Consider the following 13,382-nt stretch of genomic DNA (forward strand, 5'->3'; position numbering starts at 1 on the left):
AAAGATTCCAAGCAGAAGAGTGATATGATCTGCCTCATGACTTAGGGGCACCTAAACTACCTTGACAATAGACTATTGGGAATAAGAGTGGAAGCATAGACACTAGTCAAGAAGCTATTAAAATGAGCCAGATAAGAGATGATGCAGTCTGACTGAAGCCAGACTCTGGATAAATTTAGAAGTTTGAGTATACAGGATTCGTTGGCAAACTGGATAAAAACGTGAGAGAGAAAAAAGGTCAAGAATGATTCCAAGTTTTTAACCTGAGCAAATGAAAGGTTTGAATCGCCATTTACTGAATGGAGAAAAAAGTGGGAAGGAGCACATTTGGTGGGGGCAGGTAGGACAGAAGTTGGTCTTTAGCTACACAGGAGGAGGGGTTGAGTAAGCAGTTGCCTATAGGAGACTCCTATAGGAGTCTGTCAGTTAGGCACACCCTCACTACAGACATTGTAATCCTTGAGACTGTGAGGTTAGGAGTGCAGACAAGGGAGAGAAGTCCAAGGATGGAGTTCTTGGGCACTCACTAGACTTCAAGGTGATAAGAAGAATGCAACAAATGGGACTGAGAAGGAATGGTCAGTTAGTTAGGAAAGAAGGAATTGGGGAGAGTGCAGTGTCCTAGAAGCCAAATGAAGCAAGTAGATAAATGAAGGGTGACGGATGATAAAAAGTATGCATTTATTTCTGAAAATCATTTATTTGTTCCAAAATAGCATGGTGTTTTAACATAGTGAATACATTTAAATGTATTTAAACAAAAAATTTTTACTTTGGGATCTAAATTATCTGACTCGTACAATCATTGATTAAAACATGCACAGAACCAATAGTGAAATCTCTTTATTTAGAATGGTGTCATGAACATTCAAAAGTTTGTCCTAATTCTGTTGAGATTCCAAAAACCTATTTTGAAATTCCTTTAATCTTTTTTATAGTGTTATGTATATGTAACATCAATCAAGTATAAGCACACGTATGTATGCTTTCTTTGGGGCACTCAGGTATAGTTTTTAATGTTTGACACTATAAAAACTACAATTTTAGAATTTCCTGTTATCTATTTATTTTGTGTTTGTTCTGGGTTTAGATTCTCTCAGGCTGAAGGTCTTGTCTTTGGAATTCCTACTCCCAACATTGTGGGAGTGTGAACTCTGTAATATTTAGGCCACAAGACACATTTTGTGATTTGGGCCTTATTTAAACTGTATATAATTTTATGCATCAATTTTGGAGTCGTATCAGTACCGTTATAACTTGAAGGACCGCCAAATATGAGGCCAATTTTATCTAAGTTCTTATATTTCACCTGGTTTTCGTTTTAGTGGGGACATAGGAGTAGATAAGAAGATAAAGCAGAACAAAACAATTTGGCAACCATCTTGTTAGTTTAATTCCAGATTAAAGCCAACTTCATAATTCAGAATTCAAGTTGAGTTTCTGAGCAGCCTATCTTTAAGGGGTTCCTAGGCTCTTCCCTTAAGCCTCCCAGAAGCCTCTGCTGAACTTCCTCCCCAGGTTTCCCAGGGGCACATTGCCTTTTGGCAAACGACATCTTCTTCCAGCTTGAGTTTCTAACTTACTCCAATTATTGGTAGCAGACTTCAAGTGGCAGGTTTAGTGGATAAATGAGGAACATAGCACAACAGAGACTCCCAGAACTGCCCATACTCAGCCAGTCTCTCTCTTATCAGCTCTTCTGACTCCTGCACTTCTTCTTTGCCACAACTACTTTTCAAATAGCACAGTCCCAAGACTCGGAATCTCATGAAAGCTCAAGTCATGTAAGCTGGTATAGCCCCACTTACCTGACACCATATCAGCTATTCTTGTATACCTGTTGAAGAAAAGAGTGAGAGGTCCAATATGCCTCAGTAAAAAGTGTCAGAAAAAATTTTGCAGAGCATGACAAGGTATGAATATCCTCCACATCACAATCATAACAGTTCTTACAACTCTATAAAATTAAACATTACCTGGCAAATAAGTTACTAAATGAATCTCACATACTCTATAAGCAGTAAAATTTACAACACTGAGCACGAATGAAGTCACCAAATGCAAAGTGAACAGATGTGTGAGTAGCCCTAGTGTGGAACAGCTTCACAATAGCTTCATAACAGATTATAAAGTCTGTTGCTCTAGGAAGTGTCAAATAATTTATAGATATTCTGATGAGCCCCAATTTACTCACCTTTACCTTGTTTTTTCCAATAATGGTGACTTACATTTTCTTCATAGCCCGAGTGAAAAAGGTATTATAAAACAAGGGTCAACAAAGTAGGGGCCTTCCTGCTACTAATTATACATGACAGGGTCAAGGTTTCCACAAGTTCAACAGTCTCCTTTAAAGAAAGTACATCATTAAGTGTATGCCCCTCCAAGTGAACAGGATGTAAGTTTTCCTGGGAGTATAGAATGTTTAGTCTAACATGACAAAGTTCCAGAGACCGAAGGGAGACGCAGGAAAAAGGGAGGGAAATGGTGTAATGTGACATATACATAGGTAAGAATCCTATCCTCTGAAGGCTCTCAGCTCTCCAGTGCCTTGACATCAATTCCTGTATGGCCATAGTCCGTAGTAGACTGTGTATCAATGAGTGCTATGCTAAAGGGGGAGATGGAAGAGAATAAAACAATTAAGAAGTGAAATACAGATAAATTGGATGGATGGATAGATGGACGGATAACAGGCTTATTCTTTCTAGCTGCTACAGTCTCTCGAACACTTCACAGGACCACGAGAGACCACCATTATTAGCCCCACTTATAAATGAGAGCTCAGAGATGCTAAATATGCCTATATAGCCACTAAAGCCTCTATTCGGTCAGTCTAATTGTCTCTATAAACTTATTTTCTGTTTTTCTCTATCACGTTCATTCTGCTCCAGCCACGCCAGGCACCTGCTGCTTCTCAAATGTGTCAGGAAAATTTCCACAGGGTTTTTGTGCTTATAGTTCTATCCACCTTCAGTGTTCTTCCACTGAATATCCACATGCTTTATCCTTTTGCTTTGGTGTCTCCTTAAATGCAATTCGTCTCTCTCTCTGTAGATTCTTATGACCCATTCCCTCCTTTTCTATAAAATCATTCTCACCATCTCTCCTATATCACCACCACCTCTCCCCCCCCCAAAAAAAAAACCACCTGAGATGGGACCTTGTATGTAGGTAACTTATTTTTGGAAGTAATAGCAAAAACAGAAGCAGAAAAATGAGAAGAGTGAAATGGGAAAGGAAGGAAAGCTGATGTAGCAGCGCATTATCAAGTTGCTAACCAATGGGGATAATTAGGGCTCAGCATCACTAGGGATCCTCTGGGGAGCCTTGTGTAATACACTTCAGAGTTTTCTACCTGAGTCATAGGCTCTTGTCCCCATTGTTCAAGGGTCATCCTGTGGATTTTGGTTAGATGGTCCCATAGGTGTTCTAAAAAGTAGCCCTCAGGCAAAAGTTGGGACTACGTGCTGGCTGGTTATACCTAATCTTTGATGTATCAATGGCAAAATAAAAACTTTGGATGAGAGCGTGTGACGTGGAAGTAAGAGTTTTCTAAGAGAGCCCACTTCTTGCATCACTCAGACCTTTCAAAGAACCTTCAAGGTAGTTAGTGGCCGGTGGTAATTTCTAGACAATCAACTCAATATAGAAAAGTTTGTGGACAAAGCTAGAGTCCCTCCTGTTGCAACTTGTCCCTGGGCCATAACTGACAGTAACCATCTTTTTTCTCCATTCATCCCCATTCATTGCTTCTTCCATTCTTGCTTACTATCCCAGTTGGTCTAGACTCACTTGTTTGGAGGGATGACACAGACCTTCTTACCCAAGAGGTCAGAATTGTTAATTACCCCATTACCCTGGTTAAGCCATTGTCTTTACAATGGTCCATTTTCTATTATCATGAGGAAAGTTCCAATGAAACCCCTGGGTTCTTTTTTTTTTTTTTTTTTTTTTAGAAAGAGAGAGAGAGAACACACGAATGGGGGGAGAGGGGCAGAGGGAGAGAGAGAGAGAAAGAGAGAGGGAGAGAGATTGAGAGAGAATCTTAAGCTGAGCATGAAGCGTGACACAGGGCTAGCTCCCACAACCCTGGGATCATGACTTGAGCCAAAAGCAAGAGTCAGCTGTTCAACTGACAGAGCCACTCAGGCACCCTTGAAACCCCAGGGTTCTAAACATATTCTCCCAGGGTACCATTATGTAGCAGCAGTCATAGCTGTTCACTATAATCAGGTTCAGTTATCCCCACCAACATGATCACTTTCTTCTCTTCTGTTGGAGCCGCTTGCATGAGAAGTACAAAATGACCAAGAAATAGTTGTAGTTTCGAGGTTGTGAAACACTTTGTAGACCCCCTCATGAAGTGCCCTCCTGCCCCATGGAAACCAGACTTCTAAGCCAGAAGAGTCTGAATTATGGGTATGGGAAGCACTGACTCTACCAATGGGCCACTCTGAGTGACAACAAAGGGGCCAATTTCTACTTCTTGGTTTTTGGATCTGTGCATTCTGGCTTTTAGGGTCACAGCACCATACACATCCAGAAAGAGAGCATTCCAGCCCTACAAGGTGTAGTCCCTGAGTTTAGGCATTAGCTAAGCTTTAAGTTATATGTTTTCATCATTCTCTGAGGCAGCCACACTGTTGGAGAGCAGGAACCGCACCCTCTCACCATCGTACTCCCAGAACATAGATGAATACCTGGCACATATTAGGCAAGCAACACATTTTCTCTGAGTAAATGAATGAATAAATGAATGGTTCAGTTAATCTCTTTGGATATTTATGTATCTGGGAACATTCCAAATCACAAAACAAAGAGATTGAAATTCATTATAAACTAGTACCTCACATGATTAAAATGTGAGCAATCACTTCTTAGACACATACATAATTAGCACACATGATGTCAAAAATAAAATTAGGAAAATTGAATTCACTTGTATAATGTATGTAGAATTAATCTTTTGGTGTATACACCATATTTATTTACCTTAGTGTACCAACAGATCATAAACTTGACAACATAGGAGTACAGATTCACTTATTTTTCCTTGTCCTAAATACTAATGAATTTCATGTATGAAAACCTCATTAAGAAACATTATGTTCAAGAATAAATTGTCAAAGCCCTACTCTTCCAGATTAAATGTATGATAAAATATTTAAAATGACATTTATTGCATCAATTTTTTTAAATAAAGCTAAAGAAAGCTGTTAATATAACTTAATAGCCCCAACTCTTGTTCTCTTTACTATTCCAGCATATTTCTCCAATAATATATTTTGCCTACTCCTGCTAAAATAGCAGAAAATAATACCTACAGGACTAAAATGAAGTTTTAGAGAATTAAAGGAGTAGCTGTAAATGTGTAATGTTTTATATGAATTTCAGGTTAGCATGTGATATGTCGTATTGGGTTTCCTGCCAAAGGGATTTCAAGTTCTTGGGAAAATAAAGTCAGCATATTTCCATTTTTGAAGGGAGTCATTTTATCATTAATCACGGAACAGTTACTGAACTCTGACAGCTCTAAGTGTTGAAAAAAATCAGAGAGGATCCATTGTTTTTTTCTACTTATGAACTGTAAATTGGTGATGAGGACCAATGGAATCTACTTACCTAGCCTAATGTTAATGCTTCATTTTAGCTAAAATGTGGACATATATTAGTCTCTGTGCATATTTCACCAGCATTCAAATACCACAGTGTTGGAAAAATTTTTAATGAAATCTTAGATCCTTGTAAGAGAAAATCTAAGGATTTATGCATAAATATAAAGATAGTCTATCCTAAAATATGCCTATCACAAATATAAGAAATTCCTCAAATTTTAGAAGACTTCTACTTCCTTTAAGGTCAAAATGGAATTCATTTATTCAATTCAGCAGCATGGGTAGTCCAGCTAGAAAGTTAATGTGAAGCTCTTCCTTTCTCTCTTTCCAGTTTCTCACCTTTGAAACCAGTCATCTAACTGAAAGTAGTCTTCCCAATTAATGAAGTTATCTACACAATTTTCAAAATGTGACTTCAGTTTGATTGTCTATGAGTGTTAATGTTCTTGAAAAGATAATAATAATTTGAAACAGTAGTAAAAACAATAACTGAACAATAATTGAAGTCACTAACACCTCCTTTCTGGAACAGGAAAAGTTACAAAACTTGGTGCTTTATATTAACCCGGGAAAACATTGATTGCATGCACATGATAAAACCAATCGCTCTTGGATCTCAGAAGACATTCGTGTTATTTTGTGCACCCATTCAAAAGATAGCCAAGTTTTTAATCTAGACCAATTCATAGCAAACAATCCATGAAAACAGCAAACTAGGATGAATGGAAAAATTCTGAGGTCCAGCACATACATAAAACTCAATTATATTTCTTTGTACGATCACAGTAATTTTGCTCAGCAGAGTCCCAAACTATGATATTGGCTCAAACAGCCAACAAATGTCTAAAAGTTATGAAGGAGAACTCCCATTTTCTCATTTTCCCCTTCAGTTTCAAGTTAGCATGCATTTCTAACTTTGCTCATTAAGAAATGTTTGTCCTTAAAAAAATTTCATGTTGGCTCCCAAAATAGTGATCTAGGAAAGCTCCAGGAAGGATAATGCTCTAAAGTTAATAACTCATCTTCACTTATTAACTGTCTTCAACTCTCACAAAGTTCCAAAGGATTCTCTTGTTAGTGTCACAGGACACTTGATGAAAAATTTTTAGAATCAACCCTGACACAATAAGTTTGAATTCTGGATGCTCCTGGGTCCCTTTTCCTTTGAACATTATATGCTTCGGAGTCTTTCTTTACATTTTCAAATGACAGAGAAATGGAAAATCTTTCTCAGATACTGTAGTTCTTTAAGAGCTTCTTGCAAAGATTTCACATGTTGCAGTTATACCTCAAATTAGACATTTTAAGTTTCCCTGCCTGGTCAATTATAAGACCCTGGGCCTTAACCAGAGAACATACGCTTTCGACTTTGCAAAGGTCTGAGTCAACAGCTTGTTGGGCTTTGAAGAACCTCGGCCTTTTTTGTAGCTGGGGCTTTTTCTCCTTTTGCATGTTTCACGACCACTGCTGGTTTTCATTCATCTCCATTCAGTGGTTTCAGGTGACATTTTGGGGCTGGAAACATAATGTGTCAGAAGATAGCTGCAGCTTCCTACTGTGTTAGTTATTGTTTCCTTTGTCAGGAGGTGAGTGAGCACAAACATTTTCCAATTGCTCTGATTTTCAGACAGGTTTAGATCTACTGAGCCATCACTGATGCACACGCCTATACTATTTAGAAACACTTGATATAGATTTCAGAGGCGATTTCTAAGTTCGGTCCCATACAAATAAAGGTACTCTGATTTATCCTTTTTCCAGAAGAGGAATAGATTTCATGTCCTCTTCTTGGTTTACTCCTGCTCAGTATAAAAGGAATAGATGGGGTGCTTCTGAAAACGCTTCTCATTTGGGTTCAAAACAGCAGTTCACCTTTTTGCAAAAGGCAAAACATTACCATGATCAATAGACTCTGTCTCTTGGGATTTAGTTCTGCAGTCCTTTCTTGGGTAAAATTCCCATTAGAATCAGAATGAAGTCCTTAGTGAAAACTTAAATTACATTACAATATTCAGTTTCCTAATTTCCACTAAGGCTTTGCCAAAGGCATTGAATGATTTATGATAAACTTGAAAACCTCAGTCCCCTCTTCCCAGGGTGTCTTCAATTATCTCTTTGACGAACTCTGCTCTTGATTCCTTGTTGAACTGAAGTAATAAGGGGTTTAGGGCTTTTATATTTTTCCTCAAACTTTTCCTTTTTAACTTTAGAATATCTGCAAGTGAAATGTCGTTGAGTGGATCTTTTTAAATGTGCCTCTTATAAAATTATAGTTAAATGTGATCTTATTCCCACAGAATTTATATGACTTATAAATGTAAATTTCCTATGCCATTTAGTTATAAAAATTGTATTATGAAAATTTGTTAGAATTCATTATACTTCAGCCTGAAGAGTTTGCTCTTAGTTAGAAAATAAGTTCTGATAAAATCTCATATTGGGTTCTATTTGATTCCTTTGTTACTTAGGATACAAACACATAGCACTGGCCATAATAAGAATTGGATGTGTGAGTATGGATAGATTATAGAATTTTAAAGTTTGATCTGCCTCCTCATGGAGAAACTGAGTCCTGGGCAAACTGAAGGACCCATGCAAAATCACATTTTATTAAGAACAGTGTGCATCCTACTTTATATCATGGACTATAAAGTCAGAGAATTGTGGCTTTAAACATTCCATACACTACTTAGTAGCTATGTCATGTGTAAGTTAATGTGTGTGTGTGTGTGTGTGTGTGTGTGTGTGTGTGTGTGTGTGTGTATCTTAGCTATGCCTTTATTAAGTCTATGGGCTTCAAATACTTAATCAGTAAAAATGGAGGTATCTACCTTTTAAGATGGCTGAAAGTATGTAAAATTATATGTGCAAAAGTCCTGGCCCACAAAAGGCATTAAATCAAATGATAAAGATTATAGTTATTATTATGCAACTAATCTAAATGATCTTTTTGTCCTTTTCTCTGACTTATTCTTCACACAGTTTTCATAATATGTCTCTAAAACACAGGCCATAGTATGATTTTCTTTACTTTGAAACCCCCTATGGTTTCTTAACATTGTTCAAATTAGGTGAAAATGTCTTCCCCTAACATAATACGTCCTGCACATCAGGCCACAGCCCACCTTTCCAAAAATCACTTCAACTTCCTTCCTATACTTACATTGCTTTCAAGTTTAGTTAAATTGCTTTCTGTTCCACAGACACTTCCTCACATTGTTTTCACCAAAATGTCATCTTACCCGTATGGTTTCTACTTATTCTTCTAACCAGATGTGCCATTTCCCACCACAGTGGGGAGGAACCAGCATCTACCAAGCATATACTCTTTGGGGTTCTGTGCCTCGCACAGTGTTACTTCACTAACACTTCTTTTGGCATGCATCTCATTCTACTTTGTGGTACAGTCATTTTTGTCCTTGTTTCATTCTGCCTCCATTTATGAAGGGCAGGAATTATGTCTTAATCTCTAGCATAATATACGTACAAGTAAAAGGTACTAGGAAAAAAATGCTAATTGAATGCCTTTACATGTACTAGGCAGAAACATCAGCCAAAATTGGGGTTTGAGTGGCATCTGAAGTAGCCTGGAGAACTAGGATAGCTGATTTGGGATAGAAAAACTTTTTAAATCCATCTTAAATCATCATTGGACTTATTCTTTTTTTAGCAAAAGGAGTTGGAGTACACAATGTCATGGGGCATGCTGCGATTGGAAGAGGGCATCCGTTTTCTCTCCTCCTCCCCAGGCCTAACAGTTAGACAGTTGAATGAAGAAGAAAACAAAGATCAAAAACACCAAACCAGACCTGGAAGGCACATAGAAATACTTGCATTATCATCATGTAATGATGTAAAAAGTTCAAAAAATAGAAAGATATTTTCTGAGGACATGCATTTAGATGCAGTGTAAGCATCTTCCAACGTATTTCAGAAAATGGGAGATGTGGTGAATTGAAAAGATGAGGGAAAGAATTTGACGAGGCGCCAAACTTATGTGTGTTTTTATGGTTACAGGCTACCCTTTAAAAGTATACATCCATTTTTACACTATTAGTCATATCATGGAAGTTGAACATGCATAATAATGTGTAAATGGACGCAACTTATAAAAATGTGAATGATATGAATACCAAAGTGTACTTATTTTTAGAGAATAATTTCCTACCACTGGTGCTTAGAACCTCTAAAATCATAGAACAGTCATTCAAGTCCTTCCACACACTAGACTGTAAAGTCCAGGGCAAAGAATATGGCTGTTTTGCTCAATAAAATTACCCTCCCAGCAAACAGGCTTTTTTTAATAAATCAAGCTGGGATTCAAAATGGAGACCAGCTTTCATTAAACCTTAATAGCTTCCAAAATGGAAATTTATAAACTAATGGTAAAAACAGTATAAGTTCATAATAGGACAGAGTAAACAGGTCAAAAGCTGAAGCAGGGGCCTCATGGAGGGTTGGGGAGGGAAGCAAAATATAAGGGGATGGAAAAATACAAAGACAAACAGATTTAGAAGGGACCTGAGTGAAAAAAAAAAATGGATTCTGTCTTTCAAGCGACAGGAAACCAACTGACCCCTTTGAAGAGAGCCCCCTGTCACCCAGAGGAAGAGATACTTCACACAATTACTCAAGGAAATAACAAGTTCAAGGGTGCCTGGGTGGCTCAGTTGGTTAAGGGTCCAACTTTGGCTCAGGTCATGATCTCTCACGGAGCCCGCTTTGGATCCTCTGTCCTCCTCTCTTTGCTTCTCCCCCACTCTCTCTCTCTCCTGGTGGCGGGGGGTGGGAAGAAAATAACAAGTTTAGATTCCTTCCAGATAGCCTATTATCTTTCTTTTATTATTTATCTATCTATCTATCTATCTATCTATCTATCTATCTATTTATTTATTTATTTTACCGAGCCAAGGTCTTTCTATACCCTGGAGAAGCTGGGCATTAACTCTTTCAGCTCATTAGGGTACCATTTAGGAAACCACTGCAGTGCTGTAGTTCATAGCCCACAAGTCAGCTACCAGAAGGATCTGGATCAATGTGTTTTATGCTTCTGCAATTTAGGGAGCAAAAGAAGAATGCTTTTCTTATAAACACGTGATGTCCACATTCCTTATCATCTTTCTCTAGAAACAGAAGGTCCCCTCTTTTGAACCCAAATTGGGCAATTCAGTTACAAAGTCATTAGATCCCACTGTAAGATGATTCAGGGGGAATTCTTGTTTTCACAAAAAGCCTTTTCTGTGTTCATCCAACCTACATTCTGGCCTCTTGCACTCAGTTTACAAGGTTTCTAATTAAGCTCCAGAGAGGATTATATAGCTCACTGAACTGAGTCATGATGCTGCAACCAGGAGAGAGGAGACACTCCTATTTTATCAGAAATATAAACACTTTAGTTTCATTTCCTCTGCCACACATGTTATCTCTTTGTCCTGTCACAGAATTTTTTATAGGTTTTTATTTCAAAGGATTACCTTGAGATTACTGTCAACACAAGCCAGAGGGAAGTCTCCATCCAGAATATAGCAAGTGGTTTTGCCTTCTAAAAAATCTTACTCCAAGACAATATAATAATAGCACATGATATCATCGAAATAATCTCTCATAATTTAAGAACAAAGAGACAGTTTTTCACCACACTTCGGCCCCAAATCTGAGGAAAATAAAATGTTTATCGGTGACAAAAGCACAATTTACCAACTTGGTTCTTAAATCAAAATCGTAACCTTTTAAATTGTTTCAGAAGCTCCAGTGGTTTCTGCTGTTCCTTATAACATCTGTAGGCAAAATGCAATGTGCCAGGTCACAATTCTTAGCTTCGCAAGAAAATGTTGCTTAAGAACATAAAGGTCGTTCCCTTTCTTATACAAGAAGAAAACACTTTAGTTGTTATTCAACTCAAGTAAATGCTTCATAACCATCGAATTAAATATTTCTGAAGGGTTCATTCCTGAGCTTTCTGGGTTGAATTAGGTTTTTCTCAGAACTATACTTCATGTCACCCACATGTCTTAAGAACTGGTGCCTTCTGCTCAGCTGTGCATTTCTTTCCAGACACGCCGGATGTCTATGCAATAAGCACTCTGAAAGTTCAAAGAGACACAGCACATTCTGTGCTTTCTCTTCCCACCATTCCACGTAAACACCATTAATAACCAGACCACTCTTATGCCAAAAGGGTCTGATGGCTGGACTTTGGTCTGTTAATAGTTCACACTCACTCTTTGCCTTTACTGCGCTCAGTAGAACAATCTACCTAGGGCCAAAATCCAGCCACTCAACACCACACATGCTTCTACAAGAGTACAAATACTGACCCAGAGCCTAGAAAATCATGCCTGTCACCCTTGTCTCTCACTTCCTACTGTCACTAGCCCTACTCCTCAGAGTCTATTCATTCCCAAATTAAACAAACATGTCTTCAGAGTCAACCATTTATCAGGCATTGGAGTTGATACCAGGCAAAGATCAGTGAGCAAAAAGAAAGACAAAAATCTATGCTTCCAAGGAGCTTATAGTCTCGCAGGCACAAATACAGAGATAAGTAAAAACATACACAAAATAATTCTGGATAGTGCAATACTCTTCGCTTACTGGTGTTTTCACTTTCCACAGTTTCAGTTACCCACAACCACAGTCTGGAAGTAGATGATCCTCCTTCTGACAGATGATAAGAAAGTAGTAGCCTAACGCTATGTCACAACACCTATATCATTCACCTCACTTTATCTCATCACATAAGCATTTTATAATCTCACATCATAAGCAGTGAGTACAGTATATTTTGAGAGAGAGAGAGAGAGATCACATTCACATAACTGTTATTACCATGTAGTGTTACAATTGTTCTATCATATTATTAGTTATTGTTGTTAATGTCTTACCATGCCTAATTTATAAGTTAAACTTCATCATAGGTATGTATGCATAGAAAAAACCCATAGTATATACAGGGTTCAGTACTATCTGTGGTTTCAGGGACCTGTAATGTACCCCCCCATAGACAACACAGGGACTACTCTAATAAGCTATGTAGGAAAGAAACCCCAAGATAATGTGATACCGACTTGGGGATAGCACCCAGATGGGGAGTTCATGGAAGGCTTTTCTGAGCAGATGGCATTTGAGCTGAAACCTGAAGGAAAAGAAGAATTTGGACAGCCTAAACACTGGATAAAACATTTCAAAACAGAGGAAATAACAAGAACAAAGCCCCATGGAGTGTTAGAGCAACCAAGAGAAGCTTAGAAGGATGGAAGCGGAAAAGTATTCCTAAACTGAAAATTGCAAGCCACAAGCAATTCTAAGCCTGTGAAAGTTTCTTATGATTCTTCCATATTCCTTTGAAACATATCAATGATAAGTTCTCTGTAATAGTTCTCCTCCAACATGACTTCTTAGATGCAAACTTAAATTTTGCAACTTATTTGAAAGATTAACTTTTATTGTTCTTGATGCGAAAAACAACACTCATCCTCTAGGACTTTTATAAAGGTTACTGTGTAAGGCGGACCCTATGTGTTTCCTACTCAAGATCCAGTCTGCCCTTCCTTCTATCAGAATCTGTTTGTGGCAGTGTGTTCTTAAAAATATGTGCAAGGGGCTCCTGGGTGGCTCAGTCAGTTGAGCATCTGACTCTTGGTTTCAGCTCAGGTCATGCTCTCAAGCTTTGTGAGATTGAACCCCATGTCAGGCTCTGGGCTGACAGAGTGGAGCCTGCTTAGGATTCTCTCTCTCTCTCTCTCTCTCTCTCTCTCTCTCTCTCTC

The sequence above is a fragment of the Herpailurus yagouaroundi genome, unplaced genomic scaffold (assembly GCF_014898765.1).
Source record: "Herpailurus yagouaroundi ecotype Mexico unplaced genomic scaffold, PumYag 77, whole genome shotgun sequence".
Lineage (NCBI taxonomy): Eukaryota > Metazoa > Chordata > Mammalia > Carnivora > Felidae > Herpailurus > Herpailurus yagouaroundi.